At 42.8% G+C, this 19,723-nt stretch overlaps 1 long non-coding RNA gene and 1 pseudogene across 4 annotated transcripts in view; both read right to left on the reverse strand.

The window, feature by feature from the left end:
* The window catches only part of LOC123386400, a 56,708-nt gene that overhangs the window by 15,516 nt on the left and 21,469 nt on the right, over positions 1-19,723 (reverse strand). Inside the window, exons 8-11 of one of the 4 annotated variants that reach the window (XR_006600175.1) lie at positions 16,239-16,396; positions 6,232-6,622; positions 4,661-4,749; positions 2,830-2,986 (exon numbers count right to left, since the gene is read on the reverse strand). This is a non-coding gene — a long non-coding RNA (uncharacterized LOC123386400). Of the gene's footprint in view, positions 1-2,829; positions 2,987-4,660; positions 4,750-5,066; positions 6,623-6,646; positions 7,650-11,206; positions 12,968-16,238; positions 16,397-19,723 lie in introns of those variants that run through there. The other 3 variants (XR_006600176.1, XR_006600177.1, XR_006600174.1) reach the window with 3 other exon arrangements.
* Positions 8,538-8,690, reverse strand: LOC111558167 (annotated as a pseudogene).

Here is a 19,723-nt window from a genome sequence, read left to right on the forward strand (position 1 = left end):
TGTACTCTATCTAAGGAAATAAACATTTAAAAAAATGTTAAAAAATTTAAAATAAAACTGCAGACCAATAGCCTGAGAGTATGTATGCAGAAATTCTCATTAAAATACCTTCAAATTAAAGTCAACAATACATTAATAGAATCATTTACCATAATCAAGTGGGATATATTCTTGGGCTGCAAGGGTGGCTCCACATTCACAGATCAATCAACATGATGCACCACAGTAATAGAAGAAAGGATAAGAACAATATGATGCTTTCCTCAGATGCGGGAAAACCATTTGACAAAATGTCACATCCATTCATGATAAAAACCCTCAGCAAAGTAGACTTGGACTAAACCTACCTACACATATAAAGGTCACCTAGGAAAAAGCCACAGCTCAGCTCATCCTCAATGGGGAAAAATTGAAAGTGTTTCCTCCAAGGTCAGGGGCAAGACAAGGATGACCCGTCACCACTATTATTCCACATAGTACAAGAAGTCCTAGCCACAGCAATCAGACAAAAAAAGAAATGAGGCATCCGAATTGGCAAGGAAGAAGTAGAACTTTCGCTGTTTGGAACTGACATGATGCTCTCTATAAAAACCATGAAATACTCCAATGAAAATTGCTAGGATTTATATATGAATTCCACAAATCACAATATACAGAAATCAATGTACAGAAATCTATTGCATTTCTATAGACGAGTAATGAATTAACAGAAAGAGAAAGTAAGGGATCAATCCTATTGACAGGTGCACCAAATACCCCAAGATACCTAGAATGAACCTAACCAAAGAGGTGAAAGACCTGTACTCTAAAGGCTATGAAACACTGATGAAAGAAATGGAAGAGGACGCAAAGAAAAGGAAATATATTTCACCCTCATGGATGGGAAGCAAAAATACTGTTAAAATGTCTACACTCCTCAAAACAATCTACATATGTAATGAAATCCCTATCACATTAACAAAAACATTTGTTACAGAACTACAACATATAATTCCAAGATTTGTATGGAACGACAAAGACTCCAAACAGCAAAAACAAAATTGAAGAAGAAAACTAAAGCTGGAGGCATCACAATTCCAGACTTCAGGTTATATTAAAAAGCTGCACTGAACAGAACAGTATGGTACTGGCAAAAAACAACAACAACAACAACAACAACAACAACAACAACAACACACAGACGCAGAGATCAATAGAACGGAAACCCAGAAATGAACTCAAACCTATATGGTCAATTAATTCTCAACAAAGCAGGAAAGTATATCCAATGGAGAAAAAAAAAAGATAGTCTTGGGACACATGGGAGGCTGCAAAGCATGTGATTGGGGATTCAGCTCAGGTCATGATCTCAGGGCAGTGCAGAGCATGTGTGGGATTCTCAATCCCCATTTCTCTCTGCCCCCTTCTGCATTCTCTCTGTCTCTCAAAAATAAATACATACACTTAAAAAGAATCTCCTCAACATATGGTTTTGGAAAAAACTAGACAGCAACCTGCAAAACAAAACAAGACCAACAATGGACCACCTTCTTACAATATACACAAAAATAAATCCAACATGGATAAAGACCTATGTGTGAAACCTGAAACCATAAAAATCCCAGAGGATGATGAACACAGACAGTATCTTATTTGACATTGGCTGTACAAACATCTTTGCAGATATATCTCCTGAGTTAAGGGAAACACAAGCAAAAATAATGGGACTTCGTAAAAATAAAAAGCTTCTAACACCAAGGAAATAATCAACAAAACTAAAACACCTACAGAATACTATTTGCACACGACATCTGATTAAGGCTTAGTGCCCAAAACAAATAAAGTCATACAGCACCCAAAAAAGGAGAAATCCGATTAAAACTGGGCAGAAGACACGAATGGACATTTTCCCAAGGCAGACATACACATGGCCAAGAGACATATGAAAAGATGCTCAACAATACTGATCTTCAGGAAAACACAACTCAAAAGTACAATGAGATAACACATCACATCTTTCAGAATGACTAAAATCAATGAATGATGAAATAGCAGGTGTTGCCAAGGATGTGAGGAAAGAGAAACACTCTTGCACTGTGGGTAGGAATGCAAACTGGTGCAGCCACACTGGAAAACATCATGGAGATTCATCAAAAAAAATGGAAATGGAACTACCTTAAGATCCAGCAATTTCACTAAGAGGTATTTACACAAAGAATACAAAAATAATTCTTCAAAGGGATACATGCACCATGATGTTTACAGCAGCATTTTCTACAACAACCAAATTACAGAAACTTCCCAAGCATCCATCAACTGATGAATAAATTGAGATGTAGTATATGGAATGTAATATTATTAGGCCGTAAAAACATGAAATCTTGTCATTTGCGACGAGGTGGAGGAGCGACAGAATGTTATGCTGGGTGAAAAAAGCCTGTCAGAGAAAGACAAATACCAGATGATTTCACTAACACATGGAAATAAGACAAAACAAAGGGGGGGGGGCGGTGAAGTACACAGTGACAAACAAACAGACTCTTAACTAGGAAACAAACTGAGGGCTTCCACAGTGAGGTGAGGGAATGGGTGAAACAGCTGCTGGGGATTAAGCAGTGCACCTGGGATGAGCTCCGGGTGACATGTGGAAGGGTTGCTCTATATTGGACACCTGAAACTAATACTACACTGTGTCTTCACTCACTGGAATTTAAATTAAAAGATAACATAAGGTTAATGACACCTACCTACTAGGTTTTCTGTAGTTTTCAATCACTTCACTAGGGTGGGAAAATAACCATGAAATTTTTTAAAAAGCATGTATGATGTGGGGGCAGTTTGAGCCCTTACCTCGGTCTCTGGTTCCAGCAGGACTCGGAAAGTGGGTCCCAGCTCATTCTTCTAGAAGGTCATGAGACGAGCATTTCATGTATTCACGTCCTCACAGAATGCAGCTCCCGTTCTTCTGAACTTCTGTCAGGGTTTCTTCCGGGAAACAAGCCTGAATCTGGAACAAACCATCGACTGCATCTATGAGGTGATGTCGTGGGACCCCGCAATCCACGAGTTCTTTAGTAAAATACGTCTTGTTCAAATACTGTCCAGGAAGGGGAGGAATGAAACACGGGAACAGCCCAGAAAATGCAAGGGCCTGTGCAGCTCAGCAACCAGCTTGCTCAGGGAAGCCACCCAGTGCCCCCTCCTCAGCACTCAGTACAACAAGGCAGATACTCTGTGGGACGAAGGAGATGCCAAGTTGCTGCAAAGCTCCCCAGGTCTCCCCTGGGGTGGGCGGCAGAACGCGCTGGAAATGCACCTCTGCTCTCTGTCCTGAGGCAGCAGCAGCAGAGGCCCTGTGTTTCTGGGATCAATAGAAGTCCTTCCTGCTCTGAGGTGCCCTGGGTCAGAAAAGACGATCGTGCGCCCTCTGCTGGCCATCACTGCCCATGCAGAGGAACCCGCCCCTCCGGGTCTGTGGTGCTCCAGCTCTCTCTGCTGGCCACCATGGGAATTCCTGCAATGTTGAAGACCCTGGTGGCTCAGCTGAGGGACCGAAGGTGCTCTGGGCAACTAAGCCTGTTCTCTACACTGGGAAGGGTCTTAGTGACAGGGCCTAGGGCACAAAGAAATCTTTTCCTTCTCCGTTCTTGTGAGTGAAGAATGAAACCAACTTTATTAAGGTAATGGCATCATTTGTAATGCTTTAAGCAATGTTCCCAGAAAAATAGACCACCAAATTACACATGATGAACAAGAGGTTATTGTGTTTACCACCTAAGTGTTTAGGTTAGATAAAGAATGGACACCTTTGAGAGAGAGATACTGGCTTCCAGCTATGGAATGAATGAGTCCTAGGGATACAAGGGACAGCCAATGGAAGAGAGTCAATCCTGTAATAATACTGTTGCATACTTTCACAGGATAGCTACACTTGTGCTTAAGTACAACATAATTTATAGACATAAGGAAGGACTACAATGTATGTCTAAAACTAATACAACAAATGTGTGAAGAATATTTCAATTAAAAATAGACATCCTTTACACTATCTTTAATTTCTCCTTCTTTGCCAGTAAACTATCATTCCTGGGGCGCTTGGGTGGCCTAGTCGGTTAAGCGTCCGACTTCCACTCAGGTCATGATCTTGCAGTCCATCAGTTTGTGCCCCACGTCACGCTGTGTCCTGACTAGCTCAGAGTCTGGCGCCTGCCTCAGATTCAGTATCTCCCACTCTCTCCCCCATCCCCAGCTCGGGCTCTCTCATAAAAGGAAAAAAATAGGAACATTAAAAATGAAAAATCATTCCTAATTTAGAATCTGTGAAAGTCAATATATATACCAGATTCTCTAACATGACCATCTTGATGTTTAGAGCTTATCTGAAAAGTCACTAATAATATCTGATGACACATATGTGACAAGGTCAGAATGCAACTTACAGGAGCTACACATCTGTTATGAATTTATGACATGTATCCATGGCTTATATTTCCAATGAAATGTGCTTTAGGGATACGGATGGATGAAATAATGCCCATCACTCATGTAGGTCAATTTCCTACAGGACCATTATGCTTTCAATTAGTAATTGCCATCTCTTCAAAATTAAAAGAAAGCCGGGAAAGAAATTGTCTTTGAATGATGTAAGAGAAGACTATGGTGTTTTAAAAGGTTCACCTACCTTCTGGAATCCTCAGATTGGTTGTGGACAGGAGGATAGCAACCCACGATTTGGATGCACACCATTCGTTCCAGAGGGAGAATATGGACCTATTGTCAAATATTTTTTTTAATCAATATCAACAGTCCACCTCTGCCAGGTCCAGACTGCAGAACCTGGGGGCAACACAATGTCTCATGCCTGGGTTCAGAACATGAGGAACGCCAGCTGGTTGGGGGGGAGGGGGGAAATCCAACAGGGCCTGGGGGCAGTGAGGGAGATGACCCCGGGACACCTCCTCACAGGGCGGGCTCTGGAGTTTAGCCGCCAAAGAGCAGCACATTCTCCCTGAAGACATCCGTCTCCATGACAGAACATAACGCTGAGCCCCACAATTCCAGTAGAAATGACGGATGCCCATCTTTTCGATTGCAATGACCTCTGCAGAGCTTGACCCCAGGGATGTTGGAGTCTTAGAGTCATGAAACTATGATGCCCATGATACCAGCCCTTTCGGCCCCAGCACTCAGAGCCACTTCACACATCCCCTCTCCCCTGGCTCATCTCACCCCGTTCACATACCTGGACCAGGGCTCCACTTTTCTCCTTGTACTTCCTCTTTGTCTCTGTTTCTCTCTAACCACACCTCTCTGTGTTTCTTTCTTTCACTCTCTAGGTCTTGCCCAATTCCCCTATCACTCATCCAGTTTCTCTCTCCTTACCTCTTTGTCCACCTCTCCCCAGGCTTCAGGCTATCTGCTCTGTGCATGCAGCCCTGTCCAGGAGCACAGGGAACTCCTGTCTCTGTCTCTCTGTCTCTCTGTCTCTCTCTCTCTCTCTCTCTCTCTCTCTCTCTCTCGTCATGTTTTGCCCCAGGCCCTGATCAAAATGGAGGAGAATCCCCCATACAGCAGCTGCTCATATTGACATTTGCTAAAGCAATGCTGGCAGAATGTGGACAGCCAGACATTTACCGTTGGTGGCCCAGCCATGACCCAAAAGCTGCTGGAGGGCTGGCTGCTTCCCTAAGCTGGAAGGAAAAAAGGGCTCACAGGGTTCAGGGTCCCTGATGTAGATTGGATTGGCTGATGTAGAAGGAGCCGTATGCTTACACCCAACTCTCCCGGGTGGTGTCGAAGGAACCTTTCTCAGACCATGGACCTCTGCCCTCCCCATGCCTCAATATGGCTTCAGGGGGAGCTTTATGGGACACCATGTGACTCGCCACAAAAATTGTGCCATTTGCCCCCTTGGAGGCCACCTGGATTGGTGCTATTGCTAGCAGCTGGTAAGGTGCACAAGGGCGCAAAAGCTGAATTAATGCAGGGCCTCCTTACTGGTCTCCTGAATCCATTCCTCACCATCAGAAGAGACCCTTTCCTGGAGACAGATACCTGCCCTGCTCATCAGCACAAACCACATCAACTAGCACATGTGCCATGTGCTCATGAGCATCAATCTATACATGAACAACCACCACCAGATCTCCCTAAAGGATGTATCCAACCCCTAAGATGGAACTATTGGTCCCTTCCAGGCAATACAACCCCAAAGAATGATCTGTCTTCGTACACCAATACTATACATTCTACCTGTTTGTTAACTGCATATACAGGAACGCCAAAGTGTACACTTGATGGGGAATGAGTGTCGATTTTCCTGGAGGCAGACGCTGACATAGAAACACAACTATGACAAGTGTATTAGGGGATATTAGGAAGGACAATGTGGAGGGGACGGGGTGGACAGGGAAATCATTCAGACCAAGGGGTAGATTAGACACCATCTCTAAATATATAATAACCACAGCTGGTTTGTAATGGTTCAGTGTGCTCTTCAAATTTCAAACTGGTGGCCCTCTATGTCAAAGTGATTGAGTTATTGCAAAGGGAACTTCTGTTCTTCTATATGCGTGTTTTCTTCTTCAATACATCTGTGGCCTTGGATGAGCACATATTTGTCAGGGTGCATTTGTGTGTCTACCTGTAATGGAAGAGGATTATCTTCAGATCCCTAAACATCCATATTCTCATACTTATCTTTTCCTTCCTTGTAAAGTAGGACCTGAATTTTAATAGAAAACACACAGGGGTCTTTGTTGTATCCTTTGAAACTAGAATTGCCAATCTCTCAGCCTCAGGCATTATACCCTTAGTCTCATGAAATTGAATGAACATCTGCTGATGATCTTCTGTGTGCAGATACATTCGTTTCCACGCTGAAAAGGGTGAGTGCTCACTCATCCCATATATTTTACAAATTCCTCATGTGCTTAACCACCTCTTCATCGCACTGACCTCAGAGATCAACATTATCCCTGCTTCTCAGATCACAAAGCTGATGCTCTGAGCTGAGGCTCTCCCCACTGAGAGCTGGCATTAGGTCTGAGACAAGAGGGACACACGCAAAGCCTCAGGAAATTGTGAGGGAAGTGTCGGAGATGCAAACCTTCAGGCAGGGTGGTGAAAGCAGGTTCAGGGTTGCGGTGACAGGAGTCCAGCAGGGGCATTTCCTGGTCAACCCTGAATTCCCCGCTAAGAGTGTGACTCAGGCTGAAGCCAAGGAAGCCACACAGCTAATCTACAACCTTTCGTCGCATTTAGTCTCACAGAGATACACACACTTAGGCACAGCCCAACATATGTATGTCCTAAGAAGCTTGAGGAATCTTAACAGTGTCCTCAGTCAGCAGCACCCTTGCATTGAAAAGCCTGTGAGGCCATCTCTACATCTTCTCAAAGACTCAACAAGACAGTAGATGAATATGCTGAACATGTCAACTCATACTGTTCAGATCATCTTACAAATAGTCGAGGTGGAGGTCACTGAGGGCACCAATGAGCTGGTGGTGACTTATAGAGTCCATGAACAGTGATAAAGGGGATCTGTGGGCAGGGGCATGCAGGGTGGACCTGGTAAAAGAGGAGGTCCTCTTGCAACCATAAGGACACACGGAACAGAAGCGACAGGTATGTTGGTATGGCAGACAGAAGTAGAACGCCCACAGGAGCTGAAACACAATGAAGCAGGTGTCAGCACCTGGACCCTTGTTCATTCACGGGTTCTAGTAGAATGCAGCATCAGTGCCAGAAAACTCTACCCTCCCACGAGATCCCACTTACAACCTGAAGGTCTCACGAGGACCTCCTATGAGGTCCCACCTACAGCCTGAAGGTACCAGATGCACAAGGAGAAACTACTGTCTCCACACATCACTGCACATGTTTACGAATGCAGAAAGCCAAGGAATCCTATTCTTGAAATTGATGGCAGTAATGCCAGTCTAATAAAGGAACGTATTCCAGAGAGGCAGGCATCTGTGTTCAGGACACCCCTCTTCCACCAGATCTGCAGACTTTTTATTTACACATTGAGAACAGACAGAACATGAAGGAATGAAAGAAAAGCCCAGCACCACACAGAGATTCAGGGCCACCCCAGGGTCAAAGCTCAAATTGCCATCCCATTCATGTCCTTACTCTGCTTCCCTCACTGACAAAGACATCTTCTGTGCAAGGGCACAGAGACCTCTGAGGAGATGGGGATTCCTGCAGTCCTGCAGGGGGCCTAGAAATGTGTTTTCTGAGAGAAACACGTTACCTGCGCACATTCATTGGTCTCAAGAGTGTTTATCTTAATTCACAGGTAATTCAGCTTTTAAGTACAATATGAGTTGCAGAGCTATTTTATCCCATTGTAAAAGGGAGGTAGAAACTCTACATAAAAGAACGAACGGAAACATGTCTCAATTTCAGGTGTAAAACTCCCATAAGGCATCATGAGACAAAGTACCAGTTGCAACTGCTCCCGGGACACAAGAGAACCTGCTCATATAAATACAACTGAAGAACTCTGTGAGTTACTGGCCCTGCAGGTGATCACTGATTCTCTCCCTTCACGACTGAAGTTGCACGTACATTTTCGATTACACATGCCGCTTCTGAAAATTCAGAGTATTTCCACCTAGGGGACAACTGGAGAAATTCTCAATTAGCAATAATCGCGCCTCGGATAAACCTCATTGGCTATGATACTGCCACTGCGCAAAGCTTGGGAGAAATTCTCTATTGCACGTTGACCAACACAGAAGGACCAGTAATGAGTTCTGAAATTTTTCTAAGAACCCTCAACACTGCACAAAGCACACAATGTAGTATTGGAAAGTGTTGTTATCTTTTCCAGGCACGAGGCTCATAGCAGACATTCTGAACAAATTCATGGCCTACTCTGAAATAGGGAAAAAAATGAAAATAATCAGGATAATCCCATGCAAAGAAGGTGAGAAAGGTGTCCCATGCTCCAGAAGACTTGAGGGTGCAGTGAAGTGTCATTTTCCTCAAGTTATTTCCACAAACACAAAGTGATAGCCACGTGGTCCTCCGCCTCCACACACTTGTGGCGTCCAGAGGCACTAGCTAACATGATGATCTTAAACTGGAGAAGTCTGGAGGCTTGTGAGGATGCAAATCAAACAGTAAAAATACCAGAGGGCATAGAAAACCAGACAAGGTCAGACAAAAGTTTCCAGAAAGCTTTGCAACTGAAATAGGCAATGGAATATACCTTGTCTTTCTCTGCATCCATGATAGAGACACAACTGATATTCCCCATGGGAGTTGCACCATGTCCTAGGTCTCATAAAAGATGGAGGGGGATGGAAGTTGATTCTGACTTGCATAGACTGTGTGCAAGAAAAACAAACCATCCGCAACATGTTTCATTATATTCAACTCTTTCACATTCTCATGTCCCGTACTAGGGGCAGAGGGTTTTTCAGGTGCCTCAGGTGACCCTTGAGGACAAGAGGGAGATCTGATCCTGTCCTTTGAGGAAGGTCTACATGGCCCTGGTTCAGGAGTTTTTATAACTAATCAAGCAGCTGTGAACAGTTCAGGTCTCAACTAGCTAGAAATAAAGTTAGGGGTGTGTTTCATCCCTCAGAGAGTCCAGCACATGGTCTCTGTACAAGCTACATCCTAGGGAGTGCTATGTCTCTCAGCATGTATAAGGCCTCTTTCCTTCTCAGAGACATGTGTTGCCCAGCTCACTGGGTGGAAACGACTGCCCATTTCATTCATTTCCTGAGAAATTTGAAGCACATTACACTGTCCTCACTCAGGCTAACCTGAAAGCCCTGTGGTGCCATCACTGCATCTTCTCCAAACACTCAACAAGTAAAAAGACAAAACGTGTTTTATAAGTCAACTCATACTGTTTCAATCATCGTTCCAGATGGTGGAGGTGGTGGGTGAGGTCCCAGAGGCCACCAGGTTGGAGAAGTTGGTGGTGGCCCAAAGACCATGGATGGTGATAAAGAGCAGCCCAACGGGGTATGACACGGAGGGCACTTCTGAGAAAGGAGGAACTGTTCTGGAAGCCATTTTGACATGCCGGACAGAAATTAAACTCTTGAGATGTGTTAGAGTAAAAGGTGAAAAGTCCAACACCAACACTAACATACCTGAACCCCAGTGAAGCCGGAATGGCACCTCTCTCCTTCCCCTCCACCTGGTTTCAACAGGGCAGCATCACTGCCACAAAACTCCACCCTTCCCAATGGGTCCAACCTAGAGCTTCTAGGGGTTTGTGGAGACAAAGCAGTGCATTGCTGGCAGCAAGCATGGTACTAGCTGTGCCTGAAAATGTAGGGAAGGAAGTGGCTACTCTTAAAGGATCAGGGGGATAATTCCAGACTACTAAAGAAAGTCTGTTTCACACACACAGGCTTCTATTTCCAGGACTACTCTCTAACCAGCCCTTCACCACTTCAACAGTTACGTCTTGGCATAATAAGAGCTGAAATGGTGAGGAAGAATTTTGTTCTCATATCATTCATTTACATCTTTAATCCATTTCAAGTTAATTCTTGGAGTGATGTAACATAAGGTGCTAAGCTTTAATCTTATACATGTGACTATCCAATTTTCCCAGCTCCAGTTATTCAAGAGACTACTCTTCTCCACTGAGTATTCTTGACTCCCTTGTCAAATACTAGTTGACTGTGCATGCATGGCTTTAGTTTGGGCTCTCAATTTCCATTCCATTGTCTTGTGTGTGTGTGCCTATGCCAATGACATAACTGATTTCTTTGTGTTAGAATGCAGCTTGAAATCAAGAAGTGTGATGCCACCTGTTTTGTTCTTTCTTGCATTGGCTACTTGGGGTCTTTTTGTGGTTCCAAATACATTTGAAGATATGTGTTTCTAATTGCATAAAACTTACATCGGAGTCTTGATAGAGATTGCACTGAATCTCTAGAGGGCTTTGGGTAGTATGGGCATTGTATCTATATTAATTCCACTGACAGATGGACATGGGATGGCTTTTCACTGACTTGTGTGTTCTCCTGTTTCTTTCATACAAATTGAATTTCTTCCATTTCTGCACACAGGTTTTACAGTTTTCTGTAGAGAGGTCTTTCACTTCCTTAGCTAAATTTATTCCTATAAATTTTATTGTTTTTGTTGCTATTGTAAATGGGATTGTTTTCTTTTCCTCTTAGATAATTTGGTTAGTGTATAGGAATGCTACAGAATTTGATATGTGACTTTCTATTTTGGAACTTTATTGCATTTCTTGATTAGATATGAACAGGTTCTTTTACATTAAACTTTTTATTTCATTCCTTTACCTTATTTTTTAAAAAAATCATGTTATTTGGGAATAGCTGACACACTGTGTTACATTAGTCTCAGATGAACAACATAGTGAGTGGACAAGTGTATACATGGTGCTACGCTAACACAGGTGTAGCTGTCATCTCTCACCATGCATCACCACTCCAATACCATTCTCTATTTTCCCTATGCTATGTCTTCTACCTGCGATTTATTCATTCCATAAACAGAAACCTGCATCAACCAATCCCCTTCACATATCTAGGGCATCCTTGTCTTGTGCCTCATCTTAGAGGAAAATCTTTCACAATCTCACTATTGAGTATGATGTTAGCTGTGGGCTTCACATACATGGCCTTTCTTATGTTGAGATATGTTCCTTCTACACAGAATTCTAAAGAGATTTTTAGCACAAATGGATACCAAATTTTCTCAGAACTTTTTTTCTGTGTCTATTGACATCGTCACATGAGTTTTCTCTTTAATTTTTAAAATGTATTTATTTATTTTAGGTTAAATTTATTTATGTATTTCTTTAGAATTTATTTGTTCAAGTTTTTAATTAGATTCCAGTTGGTTAACATACAGTGTAGTGTTAGTTTCAGGTATAGAATGTAGTCATCCATCACTTACATACAACACCAAGTGTTCCTCACTACTAGCGCCCTCCTTAGCCCGTCACCCATTAAACCCATCCCCCTGCCCACCTCCCTTCTAGTAACCCTGCCTTTGCTATTTCTACTTAAGATTCTGGTTTCTGGTTGATTTTTTTTTTCATTCAAGTATGTGAGGAGTCACATTTATTGATTTGCATTTCTGAAACATCCTTCCTTTACAGGGAAAAAAGCCCTTCATCACGGTCAATGATCCTTTTAAGGTGATGCTGAATTTGGTTTGCTTGTATATTATTGGGAATTATTCATCTCTATTCATCACGGGGATACTGGCCTATAGTTTTCTGTTCAAGTAGTATCCTTTTCTGGCTTCCTACCAGGGTAATTCCAGTCTCATGAAATGAGTTTGGAGGTGTTTATCCCTTTTTAATCAGTGAGAGGACTGCTGTTAGTTTCTTCTACAACCGTTGTTCAAATTCACCAGTGAATGCACCTGTTCCTGGGCTTTTCTTCCCTGAGAGAATTTCCATTACTAACTCAATTTACTTGCATTGGTTATCTTCTTGTATTGATGCAGTCTTCCTTTAATGGGTCTGTGCAAACCTTCTATATCTTCCTGATACAGTCTCGGTAGGTTGTGTGTTTCTAAGAACCTATCCATTTCTTCTAGGTAAGTGGTTTGCTGGCATCTAGTTTGCGCATAGTCACCTCTTTGTCTCCTTTATATTTCTTCGGTATCAGGTGTAATGTCTTCTCTTTTATTTATAGATATTTTGAATTGGGTCGTCTCTCTGTCTTAGCATAGTCTATGTATAGTCTTGACAATTTTGTTTCACTCTCCCGAAAACCCACTGTTGGTCTTCTTCATATTTTCTATTGATTTCATGGTCTCAGTTTCATTGGTTTCCACTCTCATATGTATTCCTTTCTCCGTTTTGAGAACATTGCACGTAGATTGTTGTCCTTTTCTAGTTCTTTGAAATTAAAGGTAGGTTGTTCATTTCAGTCCCAAATGTATCCTCCACGCATGCAAATCCAGTGACTCATCAGAGAAGCTTCAATAGGTCTTTCCTGTCCTATTTCTCATTCTGAGAATTCTGAGAAATAGAACCAGAAAATTTATTTCAAGACACAATAGATGAAAACTTCCTTCAATCGGGGAAGGAAACAGATTCAGAAGCAGGAGGCACAAAGAACCCCCAAAATATTCAGCAGAAGCAGATCTACACCAAGTCATGTAGTAATTAAAACACAAAATGTCATGATCAAGAAAAATTTTAACAGCAGGAAGAGAAAAGATGACAGTTACCTACAAGAAAAACCCCATAAGTTTATCACTGGATGTTTTTCAGAAGAAAGTTTGAAACCGTAAGTGAGCAGCAGGTATGGTAAAGTTGCTGAATGGAAAACATCTGTAGCCAAAGAGAGTCTATCCACAACACTATCATTCAGATGGAAGGACAGATCAAGAGGTTGCCAAATAAATACTAAGCGAGTTCACAACCAACAAACCACCCCTGCAAGAAATGTTAAAGGAGACTCTTTAAGTGGAAAAGAAACACCTAAAGTGACAGTATTAAAGTGCAAAACGCAAAAGCAATAAAAATGAATATATCTGTAAAACATCAGCCAAGGTATCCACGATATGAAAGGTTTTGAAATATGACACTACATATCTACAACACGGGGAGGAGAGGAGTAAAGAACTGGTTCAAGCTTCAACAACTATCAACTTAATATAGACTTCTATATGCAGAAGTGGTTAGGTACAAACCTAATAATAACCACAAATCAAACACCACTAATACATATGCAGAGTATAAAGACAAGCAATTTCAACTGCACTACTAAATAAACCCAGCAAACCATAGAAAAGAGAAAGAGAAGAAAGGATCAGACAGATTCAGAAACAACCAACATCAAGTAATAAAAGGACAACTGTATGTCTATCAATCACTTTGAACGGAAACAGAATACATGCTCAAATCAAAGGCACTGGGGGACAGATAGGGGCACCTGGATGGCTCCATCGCTTGAGATTTCGACTCTTGATTTGGGCTCAGGCTATGATCCCAGGATCCTGGGATTGAGTCCCAACTGAGCTCTGCACTGAGCTTGGGATTTGCTTAAGATACATTCTCACTCTCATTCTCTCTCGCTCTCCTTCTATCTTCCCCCATTCCCCCACCCTGCCATCCCATGCCTGTGCACTCTCTCTTCATAATAAAAGGCACTGGGTGATAGAATGAATAAAATATAGGACCCATCTATCTTCTACCTACAAGAGACTAACTATAGAACTAAAGTATCAAAAGAAAACTGCAGTAGCCATACCTATATCAGAAAAAATAGATTTAAAAAGAAAACTGTAACAAGAGACAACGAAGGACACTGTAATAATAAAAGGTACAATCCAAAAAAAGATAGAACAATTGTAAACATATACATGCTCAACCTGAGAGCATCCAAGTACACAAAACAGTCAAAACCTAAAGTAAAGTATTGATAGTCATACAATCATGGTAGGGCACTTTAACACTCCAATGACACCCATGGAGAGATCATTCCATCAGAAAATCAACAAGGAAGTAGTGACTTTGAATGATAGAGTAGACCAGATGGACTTAACCGATATATTTAGGACATTCCATCCTAAAACAGCACAATACTCATTCTTTTAACATGCACATGGAAAATTCCCCACACTCAATAAAATATTAGGTCATAAAACAAGCCAAAACAAAATCAAACCAATCGACGTCATACCATGTGTCTTTTCAGACCACAATGCTATGAAAGTAGAAGTCTCCAACAAGAAAAAAAAAATCTGCAAAAGGCACAAAAACATGGAAGTTAAACAGCATGCTCCTAAACAATCAATGGGTCAACCAAGAAATCAAAGATGAAATCGAAATAACATGGAAACAAATGAAAATGAAAACACAACAATCCAAACTTCTGTAAAGCAAGAAAACTAGTTCTAACAGGGAAGCTTATAGCAATACAGGTCTGCCTCAGGAAAAAACAAAAAACAAAAAACCCTGAAGTAAACTCCATAACCTTATAACTATAAAAGCCAGACAAAGGACAACAAACAAAACCCCCAAACAGCAGAATGAAGAAAATAATTAAAAGCAGAGGAGAAATAAGTGATATAGAAGTTAAAACTACAGTAGAACAAGGTAAGTGAAATTAGGAGCTGCTTCAATGAAAAGAACATTGAAATTGATAAGCCCTAGCCAGACTAATCAGAAAACAGAAATGACACCTATAAATAACAATGACAGAGAACAACCAACACCACAGAAATACAAACAATTGTAAGAGAATATTATGAGAAACTATATGCCAACAAGCTGGACAAACCAGATTATATGGATCAATTCCTAGAAACATGGAACTTACCAAAACTGAAGCAGAATGAAATCGAAAATTTGAACAGATGGTTTACTAGCAAGAAGACAGATTCAGTAATCAAATGTCACCTAAGAGACAACAGTCCAGGACCGGACAACTTCACAAGCACATTCTATCAAACATCTGAAGAAAAGTTGATGCCTATACTTGTCAAACTATTCCAGAAAATAGAACAGGAAAGAAAATATCCAAATTAATTCAGCATTACCCTGATACCAAAACCAGATAAAGACACCACGAAAAAACAAAACTACGGGTCCATATCGTTCAAGCACACAGATGCAAATGTCCTCAACCAAGATTTGGTAAACAGAATCTAACAACGTACTCAAAAAAAAGTCCACCAGACTAAAATGGGTGGTGAATGTAAAACTGAGGCAGGTCTACGAATCTCTGAATGAGAAAATGGGCCAAAAAAGAAACATAAAAAAAAGTGGAAATGTATCAGACAGGGGATCTAAGCATCAATTTTCATAGAGACACACTATGCTCAGCCTTTTTCTTCTAAACTTGGCTCACAATGCTTGCTTAGTACAATCTTTCCCACACTGAGAAGTGGCATTGGTAAGTTCTTTGACCAGCAGCAGTCTCAGAGGGATGGCGTGAATCAGCTTTTAGTAAAAACTGCAATCAATTTAAAAGTATTTCAGTTTTTCACGAGTTCATGAGAAATTAAAAAACATGCCAAATCTCAACTGAAAAAGACATAAGGTAACTAGTATGTTTTTAAGATATCATTGATGAGATTCCTTCCAACGAAGACAAGAAAGGATAACTGTAACAAATTCTGACGCAGGAATAATATTGAATATTCAAATAACGGGAGGTTCCTGACACAAAGTACCTGTCAGGTTTTCAGTTGTTTTCAGCGACTACAACATTGTTGGGGGAAAAATACCCACTGAAAATTATAAAAGCATGTATGATGTGGAGGGCACATTGTGTTTTTACCTCTGGCTCTGCTTCCAGCAGGACTTGGAGAGTGGGTCCCAGCTGATTCTTCTAGAAGGTCCTGAGAGTCAACATTTGGTGTCTTTACTTCCAAACTGAAAGTGACTCCTGTTCCTCCGTATTTGTGACAGGATTTCTCCCTTAAAACAATTTTGAATCTGGAACAACAACAACAACAACAACAACAACAACAACAAAAAAAAAACCCAGCCTCTCTGACGTGGCATCGTGGGACCCCCTGAATCCACACATCCTTGACTGAAATACATCTTGTTCACATACCGGCAGGGGAAATGAAGAAAAAACCACGGACAGCCCTGAGAATGCAAGGGACTGTGCTGCTCACTGACCATCCAGCGCTTCCTGGAAGCTGCCCAGCACCCCTCCCCAGTACTCAGCCCCACCACTGAGGAGACACCAAGTGGCTGGGAAGCCTCCAGAGTCTCCCCCAGGCCTGGGGGCGGAGCCTGCTGGATACCCAGCTCTGGCTCTTTGCCCACACTCAGAGGAACTGGGTCCTCAGGAGCAAGGAAGCCTTTCCAGCTCTGAGGCACCCTGGATCAGAAAAGCCTAATGGGCGCCTTCTCTGGCCATCGCTGAGCCTGCAGAGGACCGGCCCCTCCATGGGCGTGCTGTGTGCGCGCCCTCTGCTGGCCGCTGTGGGAATTCCTGCAATGTTCAAAGCCATGGCCGCTCAGCTGGAGATACTGAGGGTGTAGCTGGTCCAGTTAAGCCTGCCCTCCAGATTGGGAAGGGTCTTATTGACAGGGCCTGGGACACAAAGAAATGTTTTCCTTCTCCTTTTTACTGAATAAGGAATGAAACCGAATTTATTGATACAATGATGTAATTTGTAATGCTTTAAGCAGCATTCCCAGAAAGACAGACTGCAAATTGACACATGCTGAATGAACGACAGGCAGTGGTATTTACTATGAAAATACATGGGTTGAATAAAAAATTGACACCCTTGAGAAAGAGATACAGGCTTCCAGCTATGAAATGAATATGTCATTGGGATACAATGTACAGGTTATAGAATATAGTCAACCCTGTAAGAAAATATTGCATGCTTTCACATCATAGCTACGCTTGTCTAGGTATATGGAGAGCATGTTGTATACACACGGAATCACTATGATATACGCCTGAAACTAATACAACACGGTGTGTCTACTATATGTCAATAAAATTTGACAATACTTTAACTTTCTCCTTCACCATTAAAATTTATTTCTAATTGAGAACACATGAAATTCCTTTTACACCATATCCTCTAATGTCACCATCTTGATGTTGAGAGCTTATTTTTCACGTTGTCAATAATGTGTTTGATGACACAAATGTGACAAGGTCAGAATGCATACCTAGAGGGAGCTACACATCTGTTATGAATTTCCTGCCTCTATATGGGTAATATTTTCTATGAAAAGTGCTTTAGGGATGAAGATGTGTGAAATAAGTTCCATCAGACTCATAGGTAGATAATTGTGCCTTGAAATAATTGCCATGTCTTCACAATCACAGGAAGGCTAGGTGAAGACAGAGATTTCTCTTTTCATGTAAGAGAAAGGGGTGGTGTTTTAAACTTCTCACTTACAATCCACAATCCAGAGATCAGCAGTAGATGTAAGAATAGCAATGCACTATCATGTTGCACATAACTAGTTCTGTTGGAGAAGTGGAGAAGGTACACTAAAGGTGGCTGATTGAACTAAAACAAACTCTGGTCTCTAGCTTAGAGACCCCGTCCTCCGGGTTCTTCTTCCCTTGTTTGCTGCACATTTAACCCCCCCCCCCCACACACACACACAAATACGGAGGCTGATAACTAAAAATTACCCTTCCTGCTCTCAATCAGGGTTGAGATCTTTGGAGACATACGGTCTCCTCTGAGCCCGCTTGTGTTAAATAAATCTCCAATCCCCCAAGATCTCTGAGTGCCACTTGGTTTTTCCACCAGTGTTCCAACCTGGTTCCATAACAAATTTGGTTCCCTGAGCAGGAAACCCAACCATGCTGGCTCATTGTTGCCACCAGTTTGGGAGAACAGCGAGGCGGTACCGGAATGAGGGATCCTAAGGTAGAGTGAGCAACCTGCCTAAATATCGGCAGTCTCCTTCTCTGTCCCATTCAGGCCAGCACCTCACCGCCATTCCCACCGGACACGAGGAGACTTGGCTGGTGAGGTACTGGACCCGAGGGTCAGAACCGGTAAGGCTGGGGCCAATCTAGTCAGGGCCACTCACAAGAGTGGAAGGGGCACCTGTTTACTCCCCAAGACTTCAGAAGCCTCACAGGTAGGGATTCTCTGGTAGGGAATATAATAACATCTGGTGTGTATGTGAATGTGAATGTGCGATTCGGTCTCACTTGCCTGCTGAGTAAGATTCTGTGGCTCCACAGACAGGTACCCTTGGGGTCCCTAGGGGCCCATGGAGACTGAGTGGGCCTGTCTGAGATTCCATAATGAATGGCACTGGGTCTGTGGTGATATAAGAATGGCTTCTGATCATGTGTCACAAGGCTGGGACCTCTGGGGCTGAGCGTCACCTGGGTTCCTTCAGGAAATGGCCAGGCAAGCATCTGGCTGGTCTCCTCATTGGAAGGGGCGCCCCTGTCCCTCTGTCCTTGTGACTCCGCCTCACGGGAGAATTGTGGAGTTGGGATGGAGCAAGGAGAGCCAGGCAAAGGTTTAGGCTGCTTTACCCGGAGACTCACCCAGGGAGCCAAAGAAGCGACAGACTGCTCCCCTAATGTTCCCCTCTTCATGACAATTTAGGCTCCCCTCCCCTCCCCTGAGCTTGAAACTCCTCCCCCAGAGGGCTGGCTGCTGCCACTGCTGCCACTGCTGCAGCCTCCCCAGCCAAGGCACTGCCACTGCAGCCACCCATTTTCCTCCCCTCCATGCAAGACAACCCTCCCCCACAAGGCCCTGTGGCCAGATTGTGCCCTTGGCCAGGTGCAGGTTCTCTCCAGATGCAGGTCCACATATGTTGATATCAGAGGGTCTCAGGGAGATCACAACAGGGGGCTTATAAGACCATAAATATGCCCAGCAGCAAGGGAGGAGGCCGAGAACCTCCTTAGCAAGGGGTCAATGATCCTACTGCAAGGGGAAAGGACATTAGAAAGAATAAGTGTCCCAACAAGGGAAAGTCCCAAAAACCCAGCAGATATCAGGAGGAACCTCCAGAAGAGGACCTTATTGGTCTAGCCGAGATAGAACCCAACTAAAAGGAGACACTGACTCTCTCTCCCTGTTCCTCTGCTTAATAGATGTGAGGGATTCTCCCTCATTTCCCAGGTTAACAGCTATAATTCGAGGGTGCCATGGGGCACACTCTGGTCTTTACCTGCTACCAAGCTGCACACGCTGCCTCAAGCCATTTATCTCCATGACTGATACAGAGACAGGACCCCAACACGCCAGGCAAAATGAGGGGCACCCATCTTCTCAAGGGCAATGGCCTGTACAGAGGTTG

This window comes from Felis catus, chromosome B4 (assembly GCF_018350175.1).
Source record: "Felis catus isolate Fca126 chromosome B4, F.catus_Fca126_mat1.0, whole genome shotgun sequence".
NCBI classification, from domain to species: Eukaryota; Metazoa; Chordata; class Mammalia; order Carnivora; family Felidae; genus Felis; species Felis catus.